Source organism: Mchenga conophoros, linkage group LG15 (genome assembly GCF_057382185.1).
Source record: "Mchenga conophoros isolate Kocher_MC1m ecotype Shallow Benthic linkage group LG15, M_conophoros_male_GT1.1, whole genome shotgun sequence".
In the NCBI taxonomy this organism is placed as follows: domain Eukaryota; kingdom Metazoa; phylum Chordata; class Actinopteri; order Cichliformes; family Cichlidae; genus Mchenga; species Mchenga conophoros.
In genome coordinates this window covers 32,072,622-32,084,880 of record NC_140540.1, presented here as the reverse complement: position 1 = coordinate 32,084,880, position 12,259 = coordinate 32,072,622, and the positions used below count along the sequence as shown (strand labels likewise).

General features: G+C 40.7%; 1 protein-coding gene across 2 annotated transcripts in view; it reads right to left on the bottom strand.

Annotated features, from left to right (window-relative positions):
• The window catches only part of epha7 (eph receptor A7), an 86,713-nt gene that overhangs the window by 25,241 nt on the left and 49,213 nt on the right, over positions 1–12,259 (bottom strand). The gene's annotated exons all lie outside the window — the stretch shown is intronic.

The following is a 12,259-nucleotide window of genomic DNA, read 5'->3' as shown; positions in this document are numbered from 1 at the left end:
CCTTTACAGTACATCATTATCATCATTTTGATTATAATCACCGTAATTTTACAGCACTTTTCATAAAGACCCCAGTGAGGAAAAAAGAGGGCAAGCTTTTTGGATTAGCAAGCTTCACCCGGAGGAGATGATGCTTTCAAAAAATATGCTTTCTGCAAATCTGCACTCTAAACAGCCCCAAAATCCTTTCTGTAAACATACGGTAAAATCTTGATGACTCACACTCCTCTAGGGGCAAAACATATTAATTAACACATCTTTTCAAGTTTGAGAAAGCTGCCCTGGGGAAGATTTGAACTGTAAGGTAAAAGCCACCTGTCAAAAGCTGTGGTTGGATTTCTTTGCCTGGTCTTTAGATCAGCAACAAGCTTTGAAATGAAGGAAAAGTGTATGAATGAAGAACAAAGATACAAACTGAAATGTACTTATTGACTTAATTTTTTATTTATGTACAAATGTAACGAAAAACAACAACTGCCTTGCCTTTTGGCTGTTTGTAATATGTAAAAAATGCGTCAACCCAGTAGAGACAGTCTCTTCCTGTGAACAAACAGAAGCTGCTAAGTGTCTCTGTCATGCTCAGTGACCCCATGGGAGTTGAACCTCTCTACCTTTAATACAGTCTGACCTTAGATTGTTTTAAGATGACCTGCCACTAATGACTCTTGGTGGATTAAAACCTCATTAGGCCTCATCAGCGCTCCTAACAGTAATGCACAAGACAGCAAACACCCGAGACCTTGCTGTTGTGACATGTTCCCTCATAATCCACCCAAAACAGAGAAACAATGTGTCTTTTCTCAGCACAGTTAGCCAGTCAAAGGGATGACTGAGCTCTCTCTTACAAGTCACAACAAGCAGTTACTGCTGCCTTGGCTGCTTTCTCTCCCCCCATTCCAATTCTGGTTCAGGTGTATAGGTCTAAAACTATGTTTCTTGCCTGTTTGATTCATCCCCAAGTGTTTTAAGTCTTTATTTTTGACATATTTCAAGTGCCTCTAATAGCGCTTATTTCTTTCTATGATATTTTGAAATGTAACACTATCTGTGACTTTTGTTTTACTTTTATGTTTAAATGCAATCAATAACAAAGAAAAAATGCAATTTGGAGAAATAAACTGGAAAATGAGCAATGATCCATGACTGTATTGCAGGTGGCATGCTGCTGTATGGCTTCCAAATATAGAGAAAACTTTTTGTTGGATGATAATACATCCATCACTCTACAGTGATAAAAATTGGAGAGGCAAAAGAATGTTATTCTTTTGAAAAGAATGTTAAAAGGTTGTTATTCCCTAAACCTCTGTCCAAAGACGTCAGACCTAATAACTCCCATGATACACTAGTTACACCACAGAGACCGGGTGTCTTAAATGTTTAAACTCTGTGCTTTGAATATCCTGAGATATCCTTTTGAGGTAAACTAAAAATAAATTGGAATCCCTTAATTCCCAGTGTTTATTACACAACTTCACTTGAAAGGGCAAAACAGATGTGCTATTGCAGAGTTTCTTCACTCGTATTCTACAAGTTGGTTGGACTTATGAAATGTCAAAAGGTCAGGAAAGGTCAGGAAAATGGTGACAAGCTGGATCTAATTGGTTGCCTGCAAAGGATATCACCTATAAAGAGTCACATGTGACTCGGGTTAGGGTTAACCACAAATGACCTTATTAATACATACACTCTGCGCATTAATTCCTGTCCTAGTTACATCCATCATCAACACCCATTTGTGTGGTTCTTTTTCGTCCATCGTTTGGTAGGAGGAGCTAAAATGGCTCTTTTGATGTTGAAGGTTGTCGACCCCTGGGATAGTTCAACCGTGTGCAAAACTCAGATTTGTTCCAAGGATAGACTGGGCCTCTCTTAATATCAGATGTTATTTACTTTCCCTCTTCTAAAGGGATATTCTCTAAAATGCACTTTTCCTTATGCAGCTTTATAATAGTTTTGGTTATGCAAACCAGGCTCTTGTCCGAGGGTACAAAATATGTAATATGTAACCAAAATATCAAACATGTGCTTAAGTTTTTAAAATATACAGTTCTTGCTGAGAGACAAAGCATTCTTCTCTTCTTCAACTGTGTACTTGTATGAGAGCTGTTATTCTCATGCAAAGGCAGTAATACTGCCTGATCTACAAAGTTAACATAAAGCATGATGAGCTACTTTCCCTCACAGCTTCTTCTCCCTCCAGTATGTGATGTGAGCTCAGGCACTAGATCTGCCCCATTTAGCCCTGTTGGCCTGTGGATGTATTAGCAATTGCTCAGGTCAAGCCCACCTCCTCCTTTACCCTTTCATGGGTGACAGAGAGCTGGGGCCTTATGTTTCCTGAGAGATCATGAGATCAGTGAACAGTATTAGCAAATGTGATGTTCCATGGGCTAAAGGTAATCATTCCACCAGGGTGATTTTCTGAATGATAAAAGAAGTCATTCTGCATTTCTCAGGGATATGAATCCAGACCACAGTTGAACGTTAATTCTAAAGGAAAAAAACATGTTCCTCGGGCTCTGTCTGCCTCCCCCGCGAATCAGTCAGGCGGCACTGTGTGACAGCCATTAATGACTGACTTGATGTCATGGAGACTCAAACCAGCCAGCCACTCTCACACTTTTAGCCTACCTGTGCTGCTTAGCACAGTGGAAAATTGTATAATTGTCATGCCAGTCTTAAAGAGACCATTTTGAAAAGCATTTGTGCATTTATTTTGCAATATTAGAAAATGTGTTAGTGACCCTGAACACCTTCTGAGAAGGTAACTGAACCAGAAGCCAGTCACCACCATGCTCTGAATTTGAATCATCTTATGAATACATTAGACATTGCATTTCTAATATCCTCTTCTTTCATTCCACTATCTAACTTTGAATCTGATGCAAAGAGCAGAGTGGAGGTAGTTCATTACATAAGCGTCTTTATCTGCCTCTATGCTTGCCTCATGGACCATAGCAATCCTAAAAACTCATATATTAATTACTGCCATTTTCAAGATGTGCTTGTGTATCTTAACGCCTACGGCACCATCTGTGTTGAAATGCAAGAGATTGTTGGTGTTTAGCAGTGTTTAAAAGTTTACAGCAGGTTTTTCTTTTTTTTTAACTGGATATTCTAATGTTGTCTGAAGGGAAAAAGTATTTTCCTGATTCCACAGAAGACAGGGCAGCACGGTGGCACGGTGGTTAGCACTGTTGCCTCACAGCAAGAAGGTCCTGAGTTCAATTCCGCCATCAGGCCGGGGTCTTTCTGTGTGGAGTTTGCATGTTCTCCCTGTGTTTGCGTGGGTTCCCTCCGGGTACTCCGGCTTCCTCCCACCGTCCAAAGACATGAGCTTGTGGGGATAGGTTAATTGGAAAATCCAAATTGTCACTAGGTGTGAATGTGAGTGTGAATGGTTGTCTGTCTCTATGTGTTAGCCCTGCGACAGACTGGCGACCTGTCCAGGGTGTACCCCGCCTTTTGCCCTATGACAGCTGGGATAGGCTCCAGCGCCCCCTGCGACCCTGAAAAGGATAAGCGGATGGATGGACTTTTTTTTTTTTTTACTTTGTGCACCAACTAATGCTAAATAAAAGCATTTACACATGGGTAAAGTTATTTTTTCATCCTTGAAATCTTAAGAATCAATGTGACATATACTTTAAAGTACAGTTCAGCTGACTCTATTCTCCAGCATGTCAAGTGTTTCACACATTGGCAGTAACTGATGCCTTTAACACAATATGTGGGTCTATTCAGTCTCCCTTTTCATCACTGCAGAAACAAATATTTACAGGGCTTTTTAACACTTCATCGTCAGCAGCCTGGGAACAAATAACCAGACACAGTTTGGTTCGACACTAACGAGGTATGACATAATCAAGATTAACTCTACTTTATGTTGTGACTCCCGTAACAGAGATAAAAGCGAGTGCCGTTACACATTAGCAGATAAAGAGAAACCAGCTTTTAAGAGCTGATGTTTGCAAATTATCAGAAATATGTCGATTACTTGTTATTGATACAAATCATTAATCTGAAATCGGATTACTGCACATTAAGATAAATGTTGGCTCTAGCTATTGCTTTACTGTGGCCAAAGTCATCACAATGCTGAGCTCAAATCACACATTTATTGAATATTGTTTGTAGGCTGTGTCAGAGAATAGTGATATATAATCTGAGGTGTGATTGGCTGGAGGGGATGCATTCTCTTTTCATTTATATGTCCCTTCCCTGAGTCGAATTCTTTTTTATCAGCAGTAGGGACAACATTGATCTCCACTGATTTTTTTTAATGCAGCAACTTGAAAAAGTTAAGTTGGACTTAAAGTCCAAAGAGTAAGCTCATCAGAAACAGCCTGTCAGTGCTAAGCTCAGCTGAAGGAATGTTATTCTGATGTTAGTATGACATTCTTATTTTTACAAACTTACAACCAAAGCCAATTTATATGGACTCTCCATCAGTCTATTCTCAGTCTATTCTTAATTTGGACTTTTTAGACAAATCTTAAGTATTTGATTGGTTGACTTGTCTGACTTTTTCCCCTCTGTACTTAACTAACAGTCTTCAACATATCACTCAGTACAACTCATAGGTCTTCATGTGTTATTTTGTCTGTTTGTAACTAAACAAACTAAGATCAATCTGATCCCTATAAACAGTTAGCTGTTTATGAATATCTGTGGGTAAGTTAGTTTTTACCAGATGTCAACATACTAGTTAGAATGAGATAGGAGCCTTTTTTAAAAATATAGTGGAATTCTCCTTGAAGGTCAGAGCTAAACCTTCTGGTCAAGTTGTCTTCTTGGTTAAATCTGGCATCTGGCTGCACAAAAAATGGTTGCATCGATTGAGAATAGTACGCGGGTCACTGAAAGAGGGCCCCAATTTCTGCCGATCTGTTTTTCCATCAGCCTTCTGCCACTTGCTCCTGGCTGTGTCCTCTCCTGGTGGACAATGTCTGCCTCTCCCTGAGAAAAGTTCACAATTTGAATTTTGCCTAATTTCATGCGACCCCAGCTGATGACATCGTCAGCTGCCCAATGTTGTAATGTTGCAACTGCCTACAGACTTGCCCTGCTGTAGTACTTTCTACAGCGCCTCCATCTTACAACAAAACTCACTGCAGACGCAGTCCCTGGTGTGGCGTGGACAGCACCACCTCTGGTCCACCATAGGAGTCAGTTTCACCAGCTGCTGCCAAGTCACTTCTCCATAGACTAACTTATCAGATGATTTTCCTGTTTCTGTTTTTTGCAACTGCTTAGCATACACAAGACCACAGATAAACCACATAGTGGTGGAGATAGAATACTCTACAGATTTAGGGGAGAATAATATGGTTTAGAGGTAGTGCCAACAATAACTTCAGAAACTCAAGTTGAATGAATGGTATGCCAAAAAAGCCCACAAAAAACAAATGAAATCATCAGCATCTAAATCAAATCACACTGCTGAGCACCTTATTGATGTTTAAAGGTTAAATGGTAACTGGAATCTTTTATTCCATCTCATTATCCTAATTTCGGCTCCCTATCATCGATCATCTGGATTTTGGTCTGACATAATTAAAGTTGCAGCATGGTTACTCATCACTGGCTAACCATAATATTTCGGGAACATGTTGATGGTCCAATCATTCCTATTCACTGCAGATGGTAAGGTGTAAAAATGTACCCTTCAATCGAATGCGTTTGAAAGCACTTTTAAAGAGGACGGAGTGTTCCCTGCATAACAATGCTGGCTGAAGTAGGGACACCTTTTAGTGACCATGCTGGGAGGTCAAAGGATGCTCCGTTTGAAAGCAGTTAGTTTGGCCTGATGTGAAAGAGACCTAGGCTCTGACAGCTCTGACAGAGAGGGATTATTAGCAATGGGAACATCAGATGAATTCCCTGCTGATAGTCCCAGTAACCATCGTGATATTGACCTGCACAATTATTTCCCAGTTCAAGGAGCCACTATCATATTCACAGCTATGTTTTTTCTTAAAAGTAACAGACAGAGCTGATGTGAAATGATGTTGGGTGTGTTTGACCATCAAGTGAGCACTTTTGTTTTAAATGAGAAGTTATTCACTTAATAGAATCCCTCCTTGAATTCTCTCTGCACTCAGGCATTTTTCTTTCTTTTTTTTTTTTAAGTGTGTGAGTCACTGAGTGCATCACACACCCTTAACAGCTTAAGTATAGCCCTATGTGCTGCTGTGAAGCCAAGAATCGGAATTGCAGTGGAAGGTCAGTGGGGGAAATTGCATTCATGCTACACTGACATGCACACACAAGGCACACTGTGCATGATTACCCCTCCAGTGCCTCCTGACAGGGAGTTCATTTTTACCCACAGTGGAGTTTCATGCTGCTCACTCTCATATAATATCAAAATGCCATTCAGTAGTGTAACAGATGCAGAAATCATTGGTCAGCTTTGTTACATAATTGTTAAACCAGCAGGGACCCCGCTTATTGAAGAAGCACTCAGCTTCCCTGTGTCAGTGTCCAAATTAGGGAGCAAGGCTGGCAGCCTATCATCAGCAGCTCACAGCACTTGATGATTTCTTCAAGTCAGCTAGAATCCGGTTTGCAAGAGCCATATTTATTTTTGCTCATGCAAGGCAAAAATAGTGTCATTTTCACTCCAGTGTGTTGTGTATGGAATTTGCATGAGCATACATTTGCAATGGTGAAATGGCAAACTTAGCCACATGGTGTGATCCTTTTACAAGCCCACATACACACTGGGCTTAAATCGTACTGTAAATAAGACTAGATAAGATCATTGTTTTAAAAGAATATTTTGCATTACAGCCAGAACCCAATCAATATTTAAGTCTAAAAAAAACTTAGCTACTAATAATGAGACTGTTATTTAATATGATGCATGGGCCTGATAATTACAGCTAAAAAACGACAAGTCCTGCCATCCTCAGTGGTTTGACTACATTTTGGTGGTAAAAGTCAATACATAATGGAATCTGCACTGTTCACAATACACACACACACACACACACACACACACACACACACACACACACACACACACACACACACACACACACACACACACAGGGAGTGCAGAATTATTAGGCAAGTTGTATTTTTGAGGAATAATTTTATTATCGAACAACAACCATGTTCTCAATGAACCCAAAAAACTCATTAATATCAAAGCTGAATGTTTTTGGAAGTAGTTTTTAGTTTGTTTTTAGTTTTAGCTATTTTAGGGGGATATCTGTGTGTGCAGGTGACTATTACTGTGCATAATTATTAGGCAACTTAACAAAAAACAAATATATACCCATTTCAATTATTTATTTTTACCAGTGAAACAATATAACATCTCCACATTCACAAATATACATTTCTGACATTCAAAAACAAAACAAAAACAAATCAGCGACCAATATAGCCACCTTTCTTTGCAAGGACACTCAAAAGCCTGCCATCCATGGATTCTGTCAGTGTTTTGATCTGTTCACCATCAACATTGCGTGCAGCAGCAACCACAGCCTCCCAGACACTGTTCAGAGAGGTGTACTGTTTTCCCTCCTTGTAAATCTCACATTTGATGATGGACCACAGGTTCTCAATGGGGTTCAGATCAGCTGAACAAGGTGGCCATGTCATTAGTTTTTCTTCTTTTATACCCTTTCTTGCCAGCCACGCTGTGGAGTACTTGGACGCGTGTGATGGAGCATTGTCCTGCATGAAAATCATGTTTCTTGAAGGATGCAGACTTCTTCCTGTACCACTGCTTGAAGAAGGTGTCTTCCAGAAACTGGCAGTAGGACTGGGAGTTGAGCTTGACTCCATCCTCAACCCGAAAAGGCCTCACAAGCTCATCTTTGATGATACCAGCCCAAACCAGTACTCCACCTCCACCTTGCTGGCGTCTGAGTCGGACTGGAGCTCTCTGCCCTTTACCAATCCAGCCACGGGCCCATCCATCTGGCCCATCAAGACTCACTCTCATTTCATCAGTCCATAAAACCTTAGAAAATCAGTCTTGAGATATTTCTTGGCCCAGTCTTGACGTTTCAGCTTGTGTGTCTTGTTCAGTGGTGGTCGTCTTTCAGCCTTTCTTACCTTGGCCATGTCTCTGTGTATTGCACACCTTGTGCTTTTGGGCACTCCAGTGATGTTGCAGCTCTGAAATATGGCCAAACTGGTGGCAAGTGGCATCTTGGCAGCTGCACGCTTGACTTTTCTCAGTTCATGGGCAGTTATTTTGCGCCTTGGTTTTTCCACACGCTTCTTGCGACCCTGTTGACTATTTTGAATGAAACGCTTGATTGTTCGCTGATCACGCTTCAGAAGCTTTGCAATTTTGAGACTGCTGCATCCCTCTGCAAGATATCTCACTATTTTTGACTTTTCTGAGCCTGTCAAGTCCTTCTTTTGACCCATTTTGCCAAAGGAAAGGACGTTGCCTAATAATTATGCACATCTGATATAGGGTGTTGATGTCATTAGACCACACCCCTTCTCATTACAGAGATGCACATCACCTAATATGCTTAATTGGTAGTAGGCTTTCGAGCCTATACAGCTTGGAGTAAGACAACATGCATGAAGAGGATGATGTGGACAAAATACTCATTTGCCTAACAATTCTGCACTCCCTGTATGTATGTATGTATGTATGTATGTATATATATATATATATATATATATATATATATATGTATATATATGTATAATATAATAATATAATTAATATAGCTATTAAACAGCTAACTATAAACAGAGCTTTAAACTCTGTAAAGATGACAGGTTTTGATTGTCAAAGTGGAAGTAGCCTCAGCTTGTTTCTGGTGTTTACATGAGGGTCAAGAAAACTTCAAACGGTACTTCGAGTGGCAGTGGCAGAAAATAAAGTTCAAAGTGAAAAACAAACCAGTGAGTCAGAAACCTCTCCTCTCATGCCTCATAGCTGTAATCTCACTGGACTAATTCAGATTCAAAGGCTGAGGCCAAATTCTCAGGGACACATATGACCAGATTTAGCAAAGCCAAAGCAATCCTCTCTGCAACTACAAGTGTGCATTTCCTTTCTTTTTCCCCATAAGTTCCTATATAAAGTATAGGCAGTGAAGCAGATATGATCGCATGCAATCAAATCAAGACTTGTTTTAATAATGCCAGGTGTGAACAGTAATTTCCTCCTCTGCCTCACAGAAATCAGGTCATGTTTAGAAAGCCATAACGATTAGCTGGAAAGAAAGAAAACGGCAGTGTGACTCAGAGAACACTGACATGGAACATAAACTAAATGTGTACTGCAGCTTGATTGTGCCAAAACCATGTATTTACCACAGGCATAAAACTGTGCTGCTTGATTTCAAATCCTTAGCCGCTCACATGAGAATCACAGGGACCGGTCGTTTGTAATAACTGTCCCCGGCTGCCAAATACGAATGTTTGTTGACTTATTTTGGCAATTGCAATTATCGTGACATTACACAACAGGCTCGCATGTGTGTGCTGGATGTAATGTGACGTAACGTGAGGTGGCGAGGAGTGTTAGGATGCAAACGAACACTCAAGATACGCAGGCTTGTTTCTCGGAGGATGCTGGAAAGACACGACACGGTCAAAAACAGAAGGAAACGCTCAGAGTTTTGTTTCCATCTGAAACCACTTAATCAGTACAAATCCCCAGGAACTGCCTGGCTGCGTGATGTAGAGCCTGATATTCTCATTCTTAATTGTTGAATTTCCTGAGATCAGCAGAATTCATTGCCCAGACAGCCTGATGAAGTCATGAAAATATGCCACGCTTGTCTAAATCCCTTTTTGCTGGTAAGCTGTGTTATAATGATGCTATCTAACTCCAGCCCAGTACATGGACTGTCAGTGAGAATATACGGTAAAACAAACAGGCACAGGCCAGATGAGAAATGAAAGCACTGGTACTCGTTATAATGTACAAGCTTGGCTTTGCTTTTCCGCTGCCTCGCTGACCTTTCTGCTACAAGCGGCTGGAAGGCATGTCTTTTCAAATACATGACCAGGCTAAACAGAAATCCACGTTAGCATACGCAGTATTTTTATAATTTATCTTAATGAAACAAAGGCTGCTGAGGGAAAAAGACAGCGTGGTGAATCTGGATGCTTACTGGAGCTGCTAAGCAGCCAAACGGCCTTCCACCTCTTTGCCTTGCTTAAATGTCAAAGCACAGCCTGAGGGCCCTGCGCTCCAATCTGAAAGCCTGATTGGACATCTGAGCTCCACAGGAATTGATAAGTGAGATAAATTACAAAAAAAAGTGGTGCTGTGGACTGATGGCACTCACCGGGTCAGAATCCTGAGGCTGTGCTATTATTTTGAGGTTGCAACCCCTATAGTCACACTTATCAGTGGTTTCACACAGAGGCAGCTGCTCCTAACGCTGCTTTCATTTCCTTATCATCTACAAATAAACCAAATGTTTGGCATCCAGAATGAGAAATATTAAAATTTCAAATTAGACCCACAGCTGCTGTTTTGCAAAATGGGGGGGACATATGATCGCTCAGGGCTGGCACCATAAACATCCATCTATTATAGAAATACATCTGTCATTAGGAAAATGATCATATTAATCAGTGCTCATGTGCTCTTTAATCACAGTCTTGGACAGGCACCATCTGAGGGAAATCACATCCAAGGCCCCTCCAGCCACCTCTGTAATTTTTATATGGCGCTCTCTCACCCTACACACTGCTGATTGCCAGTGGAGCTAGTCCAGGTCTGCAGTTCCTCAAGACACCACACAATTAAATTAGCATGCAGCGCAATAGAAGTGAAAATGATCCTGCTCCCCTGTTATGGACAGCGATGGAGGGTGTATGTGTGCTCCCCTGGTGCAAGAACCTTAAGTTCAGCACTCCACGAGATGAAGTGACAGATGCATAGTTTATGACTGGGTATTTCAGCACTGGACTTCTGTTTGGATATTTCATTTTGCAAGAGTACAGAAAAACAATGTGCCACACAGCAAGTGGAACAAATCTACATGAGTGCTAATGCATGTCATTCAAAGGGGATCACCTTCATTGTGAGAAAAAAACCCAAAAAACAACCAGGACAAATAGAAAAAATAGGCAAATCCTAAATTCTTTAACTCCACCAACGCCTCAGCTCAAGCTCTGTAATCAAGCTTATACAAATGTCTCATATTTTCTTTGAATATCTCAATGATACCATATATTACAGTGTGGATATAAAGGGAATGTGTCTGCACATTTCCATTTAATTGAATGTTTTTTTGTTGTCAACCAAGTAACTATGACATATCTAGCTTTGAGACTTATCTTTCTAAATTATTAAGTGTTGTTCAGTAAACATGAAATATTGATGCTTTTAGTTTACATTTTCAGGCTTTTTGCTCTTAATTTAAAAGGCAGGAGCACGACAGGCATCAAGTCCTCATCTGGGATCAGCTGCTCATCCCACACTGTCCCAAATGTGACTATGCGCACCCCTCCCAAAAATCTAACCACTGGTTCCAGCTTTGAAAAAGATGAAACTGCCATTGCTCACCCAATCCACAAAGCAGAGAGAGAGAGGTGAAGCAATACGAGGAGAAACAGTAATGCAAAGCCAAGCTGGACTGCCCATAGATGTTTTGTTAAAGACAGTGTTAAAGGGTATCAAAGTACAGTAACTGCCAAGTCGCCAATGATGGTGCGAAGTGAAGTACGACAAGCACTGCTGTTGTCAGGTCTTGCTGATAAGCTAAGGTTTGTATTGCAAGGAGAGAAAATAATAATAGTAGTAGTAATAATAATAGTAAATGGTTGAATATTTCAGTACAGATTGGAAAAACACAAAAACAGAGCTTTAGGTTCTTAAAACAACACAAACTATGTAAAAGCTGCGGAGCTCTGCAGCTTATTTCTCAGTTCTTTTTTCATGTGAAGGTGAAAATAGGGCTTAGATTATTTGATAGATACTGATGTATACATATATGATCAATATGTTGGAGATGATCTGAATTTCCGGTTCTTATGTATATATGACTCCCAGGTCTACAAGCTGTTCCTTCTCGTTTTTGGGCTCCACCCTCCCTCCCTTTTTGCAATTCTTACACTTCTTCCCTTTTCATTACTACATGGGGATCTGCCAGGCCCAGGACCCGGCGCCAATCCCCTCCGAGGCCTTCCCCAAACCGCAGCTCAATTCATGCTTAAGGCATTCGCCTTTATCTGTCAAACCTAAAACGAGGATGTGAGCCCAGCTAGTGAGTACACATATACATATTGATCCATATATGCAACCCTCCAAAGT